The sequence below is a fragment of the Aulostomus chinensis genome, chromosome 1 (assembly GCF_037954235.1).
Source record: "Aulostomus chinensis isolate RoL2024-O1b breed Wild chromosome 1, RoL_Achi_v1.0, whole genome shotgun sequence".
Classification (NCBI taxonomy): domain Eukaryota; kingdom Metazoa; phylum Chordata; class Actinopteri; order Syngnathiformes; family Aulostomidae; genus Aulostomus; species Aulostomus chinensis.
The window spans coordinates 4,156,532-4,167,208 of record NC_141320.1 but is presented as its reverse complement, the minus strand read 5'-3'; positions in this window follow the sequence as shown (position 1 = coordinate 4,167,208).

Below are 10,677 nucleotides of genomic sequence, written 5' to 3'. Positions count from 1 at the left end.
GAACTCAATTTAATGCTACAGTGATGTCGTAAGAATTGCTAAAAAACTCAAAATGATGCGAACAGTAATGTAGTGATAGTTGCTAATAAACTCAAAGTGATGCTCACAGTAATGTAGTAAGAGTTGCTACGAACTTTAACATAATGCAAAAATAATGTAGTAAGAGTTGCTACGAACCTCAAAATATTGCGACAGTGATGTCGGAAGAATTGCTAATGATCTCAAAATGATGCGACAGTGATGTAGTAAGAATTGCTAATGAACTCAAAATGATGCTAACAGTAATGTACTGATAATTGCTATTCAACTCAGTGATGCTAACAGTAATGGAGTGAACGTTTCGAATAACCTCAAAGTGATGCTGAAAGTCATGTCGTAAGAGTTGCTACGAACCTCAAAATAATGCGACAGTGATGTCGGAAGAATTGCTAATGATCTCAAAATGATGTGACAGTGATGTAGTAAGAATTGCTAATGAACTCAAAATGATGCTAACAGTAATGGAGTGAAAGTTTCGAAAAACCTCAAAGTGATGCTGACAGTCATGTGGTTTGAGTTGCGAGTAAATTAAAAATGATCCTGACAGTGATGTCGTACGAATTGCTTTTGACCTCAAAACGATGCTAACAGTAACGTAATGATAGTTACTAATAAACTCAGTGATGCTTACAGTAATGTAGTAAGTGTTTTGAACAACCTCAAAGTGATGCTGACAGTCATGTAGTAAGAGTTCCTACTAACCTCAAAATAATGCGACAGTGATGTCGTAAGAATTGCTAAAAAACTCAAAATGATGCTAACAGTAATGTAGTGATAGTTGCTAATAAACTCAAAGTGATGCTGACAGTAATGTAGTAAGAGTTGCTACGAACCTTTAAATAATGCAACAATAATGTAGTAAGAGTTGCTATGAACCTCAAAATAATGCGACAGTAATGTAGTAAAAGTTGCTACGAACCTAAAAATATTGAGACAGTGATGTCAGAAGAATTGCTAAAGATCTCAAAATGATGCGACAGTGATTTAGGAAGAATTGCTAATAAACTCAAAATGATGCTAACAGTAATGTAGTGAGAGTTGCTACGAACCTTTAAATAATGCAAAAATAATGTAGTAAGAGTTGCTACGAACATCAAAATAATGCGAAAGTGATGTCGGAAGAATTGCTAATGATCTCAAAATGATGCGACACTGATGTAGTAAGAATTGCTAATGAACTCAAAATGATGCTAACAACAAAGGAGTGAAAGTTTCGAATAACCTCAAAGTGATGCTGACAGTCATGTAGTTAGAGTTGCTACTAACCTCAATTTAATGCTGCAGTGATGTGTGAGAGTTGATAGTAATTTCAAAATCACGCTAAAGTGATGTAATGAGAGTTGCTACATACCTAAGAAATGATGCTAAAGTGATGTGGTGAGAGTTGCTACTTACCTAATAAATGATGCTACAGTGATGTGGTGAGAGTTGCTACGAACCTCAAAATGATGCTACAGTAATGTCGTGAGAGTTGCGACGATCCTCAAAATGATGCTAAAGTGATGTAATGAGAGTTGCGACAAACCTAAGAAGTGATGCTACAGTGATGTCGTGAGAGTTGCTACTTACCTCAGAAATGATGCTACAGTGATGTGGTGAGAGTTGCTACGAACCTAAAAATGATGCGACAGTGATGTAATGAGAGTTGCTAGGAATCTCAAAATGATGCTCCAGTAATGTTGTGAGAGTTGCGACTATCCTCAAAATTATGCTACAGTGATGTAATGAGAGTTGCTACAAATGTCCAAATGATGCTACAGTGATGTAATGAGAGTTGCTACAAACCTAAGAAATGATGCTACAGTGATGTGGTGAGAGTTGATAGTAATTTCAAAATCACGCTGAAGTGATGTAATGAGGGTTGCTATTTAACTAAGAAATGATGCTACAGTAATGTCGTGAGAGTTGCGACTATCCTCAAAATGATGCGACAATGATGTAGTGATAGTTGCTACGATCCTCAAAATGATTCTACAGTGATGTTATGACAGTTGCTACTAACCTAAGAAATTATGCTGACAGTGTTGTGGTGACAGTTGATAGTAATTTCAAAATCATGCTAAAGCGATGTCATGAGAGTTGCTTCTAACCAAACAAATGATGCTACAGTGATGTGGTGAGAGTTGCTACGAACCTCAAACTGATACTTCCAGTAATGTCGTGAGAGTTGCTACAAACCTCAAAATGATGCTGCAGTGATGTCATGGGAGTTGCTACTAACCTAAGAAATGATGCTACAGTTATATAATGAGAGTTGCTACAAATGTCAAAATGATGCAACAGTGATGTGGTGAGAGTTGATAGTAATTTCAAAATCACGCTAAAGTGATGTCTTGAGAGTTGCTACGATCCTCAAAATGATGCTAAAGTGATGTAATGAGAGTTGCTACTTACCTAAGAAATGATGTTACAGTGATGTGGTGAGAGTTGCTAGGAACTTCAAAATGATGCTAAAGTGATGTAATGAGAGTTGCTCCGAATCTCAAAATGATTCTAGAGTGATGTATTGAGAGTTGCTACTTACCTCAGAAATGATGCTGCAGTGATGTGGTGAGAGTTGCCACGAATCCTAAAATGATGCTACAGTAATGTCGTGAGAGTTGCGACTATCCTCAAAATGATGCGACAGTGATGTAATGGGAGTTCCTACGAATCTCAAAATGATGCTGCAGTAATGTTGCGAGAGTTGCGACTATCCTCAAAATGATGCGACAGTGATGTAGTGAGAGTTGCTACGATCCTCAAAATGAGGTGGCAATGATGTAGTGAGAGTTGAAACAAATCTCAAAATGATGCTGACAGTGATGTAGTGAGAGTTGATACTAATCTCAAAATGATGCTAAAGTGATGTAATGAGAGTTGCTACAAATCTAAGAAGTAATGCGACAGTGATGTGGTGAGAGTTGATAGTAATTTCAAAATAACGCTAAAGCGGTGTAATGAGAGTTGCTACTTCCCTAAGAAATGATGCTACAGTGATGTAATGAGAGTTGCTACTAATCTCAAAATGATGCTAGAGTGATGTAATGAGATTTGCTACAAACCTAAGAAATGATGCTACAGTGATGTGGTGAGAGTTGATAGTAATTTCAAAATCATGCTAAAGTGATGTAATGAGAGTTGCTACTTACCTAAGAAATGATGCTACAGTGATGTCATGGGAGTTGCTCCTGACCTAAGAAATGATGCTACAGTGATGAATTGAGAGTTGCTACAAATGTCAAAATGATGCGACTGATGTAGTGAGAGTTGCTATGATCCTCAAAATGATGCTACATTCATGTGGTGAGAGTTGATAGTCATTTCAAAATCATGCTAAAGTGATGTAATGAAAGTTGCTACATACCTAAGAAATGATGCTACAGTGATGTGGTGAGAGTTGCTACGAACCTCAAAATGATTCAACAGTGATGTAATGAGAGTTGCTACTAACCGAAGAAATGATGCTACAGTGATGTAGTGAGAGTTGCTACGAATCTCAAAATGATGCTACAGTAATGACGTGAGAGTTGCTACTATCCTAAAAATGATGCGACAGTGATGTGGTAATTACGATGAAGCTCATAATGAAATTACAGTGATGTAGTGAGAGTTGCTACTAACCTCAAAATGATGTTGAAAGTGATGTAGTGAGAGTGGCTAAAAACCTCAAAAACGATGCTATAGTGATGTCTTAAGAATTGCTACTAACCAAAGAAATGATGCTCCAGTGATGTGGTGAGAGTTGTTAATTACCTGAAAATGATGCGACAGTGATGTAATGAGAGCTGCTACGATCCTCAAAATGAGGTGGCAGTGATGTAGTGAGAGTTGATACTAATCTCAAAATGATGCTGACAGTGATGTGGTGAGAGTTGATAGTAATTTAAAAATCACGCTAAAGTGATGTAATGAGAGTTGCTACTTACCTAAGAAATGATGCTACAGTGATGTGGTGAGAGTTGCGACTATCCTCAAAATTATGCTACAGTGATGTAATGAGAGTTGCTACGAATCTCAAAATGATGCTGCAGTGATGTGGTGAGAGTTGCGACTATCCTCAAAATGATGCGACAGTGATGTAATGAGAGTTGCTACGATCCTCAAAATGATGCTAAAGTGATGTGGTGAGAGTTGCTACTATCCTCAAAATGAGGTGACAGTGATGTAGTGAGAGTTGCTCCGAATCTCAAAATGATGCTCCAGTGATGTAGTGGGAGTTGCTACGAATCTCAAAATGATGCTACAGTAATGTCATGGGAGTTGCTACTTACCTAAGAAATGATGCTGCAGTGATGTAATGAGAGTTGCTACGAATCTCAAAACGATGCTACAGTAATGTCATGGGAGTTGCTACTTACCTAAGAAATGATGCTACAGTGATGTAATGAGAGTTGCTACGAATCTCAAAACGATGCTACAGTAATGTCGTGAGAGTTGCGACTATCCTCAAAATGATGCTACAGTGATGTGGTGAGACTTGCTACGAATCTCAAAATGATGCTACAGTAATGTCGTGAGAGTTGCTACGATCCTCAAAATGATGCTACAGTGATGCGATAATTGCGATGAAGCTCAAAATGAAACTACAGTGATGTATTAAGAGTTGCTTAAAACCTCAAAATGATGCAGGGTGACTTTGTGGAAAGTCTTGCACTCCCAACACAATCATTCTCACGAATGCAGTGACAGGTCAGAGCCAAGGGAGCCTCCATGTCCACAGATGTCCACATGGCAGCTGGACTTCCTTTTTCACTCCTTCCCGTTCCTCCTGGTACTTTTTGGCCACCGTTTGTTTGATGGTCTGAAAATGACACCCAGAGTAAATCAATACATTGAAATTAGAGATGAAATAAACTGGAGATATCAACTACTGCTTTAGATCATTTCCACACAAACCTTTCTGGTTGGCAAACATATGAGGCTCAAGGACCTGAACCAGTTCCCTGAACCCTTCCCTCTCAACAGTGCTGAGGGGCTGGCAGTCCTTCAGGATCAAATTCAGCAGAGCCTCATCCAGCATCTGCTTCCTGGAAGCTGGATGGTTAAAGATGAAGGAGAGAAGAAATGAAGAGGAATTAATGATCAATGAAGCAACTGTGAGTCAGTTGGAGAGTGGCTGTATACCTGAGTTCATCCTGGTGGATCTGGGACTTCATTCTCATGCCTGGCCCCATCATGCCTCAGCACTGAAGAGGTGCTTTTGTTGAGATGAGACGCTTCTGTCCAACAAATGCCACATTCAACCTGCAGAAAAGAACATGAGTACTCAGCTAAAAGTTCCTTTCTTCATGGTGACTGGTGTTTCTTAGTCTTAGACCACCAGGTTTCCAATGAGGTGTACCGGATACGTTGTTGTGTGCCGCTGAAATCCGTCCAATTCCGGCGTTGTTTCCTCATGAAATATGTTTGCCTTAAAGCTCATTAAAGTGTTGAACCACAATATCGTTCACCATAACTGAGTCAACTTCAAGATAACCTACTTCTACATTCCAGTCCCGGCTGCTCCTGTTCTGCTGCAGTCCAGAAAACAACAACCCGATACAATTGGCGCTCCTTCCCACAGCTCCGGCCCGGATCCGCATGGTTCCGCTGACTGACTGTGAGACGCGCTCCCTCCAGAGTGGCACAGCCCGATGGGGGTCCTTATCTGGCACGGGGGCGTAAAACAGGTGCGACTGGAAAGCCTGGTTTATTCTGCGTCGAGGGAACGCGTTGCTCTGCAATACACCGCCAAGCCGCTAGGGGGTGTGGCTTTGTCTTTGTATTGTTTACGGGCTCTTGTCGGATTCCTTGGTTTTCTTCCGGTCACAGACAACAATTGTTGGCCATTTGTCAGTCTTTGTAGTGCCGCGAAGAGGCGTTGTAGAGGTGGTCGTACTTGAGCACCTCCTCGATAATCCTTTCTTCAGCTTGGTCCATTTTTTCTTGGAGCCTTCACCACAGAAACTTTGAAAATGGCGGTGTTGTGCTGCGACTGAACCAGAAATGACGTTCTGAGCGGACCAATCACAGTCCTCGACGTTGACGTCACCACGCGTCGACGCGATGCGTAAGCAGGATTTTTTGGAGGCGCGTGTCAGGCTACAGCGTCTTTAGGGGTCTGCGTCGACGGCGGAGGTACGAATACTACGCGACGCAGAAGCATAAATCAGGCTGAAATTAGGCTTGAAAGTCGAAAAGGTAGTTAGCATGTCAGGGATGAGACACCCTGATAGTCCAACAGGTAGTTAGCATGTGAGGGATGAGACACGCTTATCGTCCAACAGGAAGTTAGCATGTCAGGGATGAGACACGCTTATCGTCCAACAGGAAGTTAGCATGTCAGGGATGAGACACGCTTCTCGTCCAACAGGAAGTTAGCATGTCAGGGATGAGACACGCTTATCGTCCAACAGGAAGTTAGCATGTCAGGGATGAGACACCCTGATCGTCCAACAGGAAGTTAGCATGTCAGGGATGAGACACCCTGATCGTCCAACAGGAAGTTAGCATGTCAGGGATGAGACACCCTTATCGTCCAACAGGAAGTTAGCATCTCCATGGTTCCCTGGACCAGAAACCAGTGGGATCGTTCCATTCTGACATCTTGATTGACATTTGTCCTTCTCTTAGCTAAATAGCTGGCAATCATTTGAAGAAAAACTTGATTTACTTTTTGTATTTTGATCTTCAGCTCATTTGCATACTTTTGTTAAAATTCTCCCCTTTTTGTCTTTTTTTTCTGCTGTTTTTAGCACAAAGTCCACCTGGTGCCTAAAGACCAGTTCAGCATGGACTACGTTGAACCTTCAGTCCGCTGCATCAGCACCCATGGACGGTTCCCCCCTGACAGGAGGACAGGAGGAACATTAGTGGGACAGCGCTCTTGTTAGAAGGGTTCTGATCCACCTTCCCTCCCCCTGTAGCTCCTCCTGTGTCCCCTCAGGCTCTTGTTAGAACGGTTCTGATCCACCTTCCCTCCCCCTGTAGCTCCTCCTGTGACCCCTCAGCGCTCTTGTTAGAACGGTTCTGATCCACCTTCCCTCCCCCTGTAGCTCCTCCTGTGTCCCCTCAGGCTCTTGTTAGAACGGTTCTGATCCACCTTCCCTCCCCCTGTAGCTCCTCCTGTGTCCCCTCAGCGCTCTTGTTAGAAGGGTTCTGATCCACCTTCCCTCCCCCTGTAGCTCCTCCTGTGTCCCCTCAGCGCTCTTGTTAGAACGGTTCTGATCCACCTTCCCTCCCCCTGTAGCTCCTCCTGTGTCCCCTCAGCGCTCTTGTTAGAACGGTTCTGATCCACCTTCCCTCCCCCTGTAGCTCCTCCTGTGTCCCCTCAGCGCTCTTGTTAGAACGGTTCTGATCCACCTTCCGTCCCCCTGTAGCTCCTCCTGTGTCCCCTCGATTCGTGATTGGAAACATCGGCGGTTCAGGAAAGAAAACATGTACCATTGAACATCGCTCTCATCCTTCTACTCAGAACGCTGCGGTGGACTCCACCGTGTCCAGGCTTTGGGCAGATACGTCTTCATCCTCCACCACCACCAGCCGCTCTACCCCACCCACCCTGTGCAGGTCTACATTACCAGGGTCGGATCTGGCAGGGTGGAGGATCTTTGATTCATCTTAGCTTTCCTGCTCCGGCTGTTTGAGAAACATTAAAATGGAGATGGTTGTTTGTGTCTTTAAGGCCACGCCAACGCCTCCTTCTGTCCCCACGCTTACGGCTGCCGAAACGTGCCGGTGTCTGAAAACCAGATCATTGTGGATGTGCCGGACCACCAGGTCCTCCTCACCTGCAGGTTCCTGCAGGCAGAGCCCTGTGGTGGTAGGTTTCCTGCTCCTCTGCTGGACTGATACCCTCTCCCTTTCCCCACACGTATCTGCTGTTTCTACTCTGTGCCTCCTTCTCCTCTGTCAGGCCTGGACTTCTTCCTTCTGTCTCTCCAGGATTACGTCCTGGTGGTGCCTGAGAGCAGCTCCAGCTCCAGCTCCCTGAACCAAGAACCACTGGAGAAATCTGACCACTTCATCAGCAACTGTGGCCTCAACAGCTTTCATGTCAAGTCGGTGTCTCTCAGCCTGAGTTGGTCCATGTTCTGTATCCCTGAATGTTCTAGAGGAACTAAACTGGGCCTGACTGGGACGCTTCTGTCTGCTCAGATTTGGGTTGTGAATGCATTCAGATGTCATTTACAAGCATTGGAACTAAAGACCTGAGCCTCAAGAATATTTAGTTCTTGATTTACTTTCTCTTGCAGGGTTTCATTTTGTGCTAATTTTCTTGTTAAGATCTTGTTTTTTTTGTTGTCCTTCCATTTAGCAAGTTTGGCTAAGAACCGTTTCCCCACTAAACTAATTTTCCTAAAATGTCTCGCTAACATTTCCTTTTTCTCTGTCGTCCCTCCTGTCCTTCGTCTCCATTCTGTCTCAGCTCAGCTGTGTCTCTTGGGCTCTCTTCAACAACGGCGCCCTGCCTTGTGCCTGCCATGAGGTTGGAGCTGAGAGTGACACCTGCGAGTCATTTGGTGGTCGGTGCCGCTGCAGGCCCCACGTGATTGGCCGAGACTGCTCCATGTGGGCCGCGGGTTGCTGGGGATTCCCCACTGCAGACGTGAGTGTCAGATTGGATGAATGATTAGTAATAAGGGCTTTTAATGATGAGTGAGAGGACGGACCAAAGCAACCTGTCCAACCATCAGAGGACAGTTTGTTGTTCTAGTTTCAACTCTTACTACATGACTCTCAGCATCATTTTTAGGTTATTCGCAACTTTCACTACATCACTGTCGCATCATTTTGAGATCGTTAGAAATTCTTCCGACATCACTGTCGCATTATTTTAAGGTTCGTAGCAACTCTTACTACATGACTGTCAGCATCACTTTGAGGTCATTTGAAACGTTCACTCAATTATTTTTAGCATCATTTCGAGTTCATTAGCAATTCTTACGACATCATTGTCACATTTTTTTGGGATCATTAGAAATTCTTCCGACATAACTGTCGCATTATTTTAAGGTTCGTAGCAACTCTTACTACATTACTGTCAGCATCATTTTGAGTTCATAAGTAATTCTTACTACATCACTGTTGCATCATTTTGAGATCATTAGCAATTCTTACTACATCACTGTCGCATCATTTTGAGATCATTAGCAATTCTTCCGACATCAGTTTCGCATTATTTTGAGGTTTGTAGCAACTCTAACTAAATGACTGTCAGCATCACTTTGAGGTTATTCAAAACTTTCACTACATTACTGTCAGCATCATTTTGAGTTCATAAGTAATTCTTACTACATCACTGTCGCATCATTTTGAGATCATTAGCAATTCTTCCGACATCACTGTAGCATTATTTTGAGGTTATCAGCAGCTCTTACTACATGACTGTCAGCATCATTTTTAGGTTACTCGCAACTTTCAAGACATTACTGTTAGCATCGTTTCGAGTTCATTAGCAATTCTTACTCCATCACTGTCGCATCATTTTGAGGTTCGTTGCAACTCTGACTACATGACTGTCAGCATCACTTTGAGGTAATTCGAAACTTTCACTACATTACTGTTAGCATCATTTTGAGTTCATGAGCAATTCTTACTACATCACTGTCGCATCATTTTTAGATCTTGAGCAATTCTTCTGACATCACTGTCGTATTATTTTGAGGTTCGTAGCAACTCTTCCTAATGATTGTCAGCATCACTTTGAGGTTATTCGAAACACCTACTACATTACTGTAAGCATCACTGAGTTGATTAGCAACAATCACTACATTACTGTTAGCATCATTTTTAGTTGATTAGCAATTCTTCCGACATCACTGTCGAAATATTTTGAGGTTCGTAGCGACTTTTACAACATTACTGTCGCATTATATTGAGGTCCGTAGCAACTCTTACTACATGACTGTCAGCATCACTTTGAGGTTATTCGAAACACTTACCACATTACTGTAAGCATCACTGAGTTGATTAGCAACTATCACTCCATTACTGTTAGCATCATTTTGAGTTCATTAGCAATTCTTACTAAATCACTGTCGCATCATTTTGAGATCATTAGCAATTCTTCTTATGTAACTGTCACATTATTTTGAGGTTCGTAGCAACTTTTACTACATTACTGTCGCATTATTTTGAGGTTCGTAGCAACTCTTAGTACATGACTGTCAGCATCACTTTGAGGTTATTCGAAACGTTCACTCCATTACTGTTAGCATCATTTTGAGTTCATTAGCAATTCTTACTAAATCACTGTCGCATCATTTTGAGATCATTAGCAATTCTTCTGACATCACTGTAACATTATTTTGAGGTTCGTAGCAATTCTTTCTATATGACTGTCACCATCACTTTGAGGTTGTTCGGAACACTTACTACATTACTGTAAGCATCACTGAGTTGATTAGCAACTATCACTTCATTACTGTTTGCATCCTTTTGAGTTTATCAGCAATTCTCACGACATCACTGTAGCATTGAATTGAGTTCATTAGCAACTCTTACTAAATGACTGTCAGCATCACTTTGAAGTTATTCGAAACTCTTACTACATTACTGTAAGCACCACTGAGTTTCTTAGCAACTATCACTACATGACTGTTAGCATTATCTTGAGTTCATTAGCAATTCTTCCGATATCACTGTCACAATGTTTTTAGGTTCGTAGCAACTCTT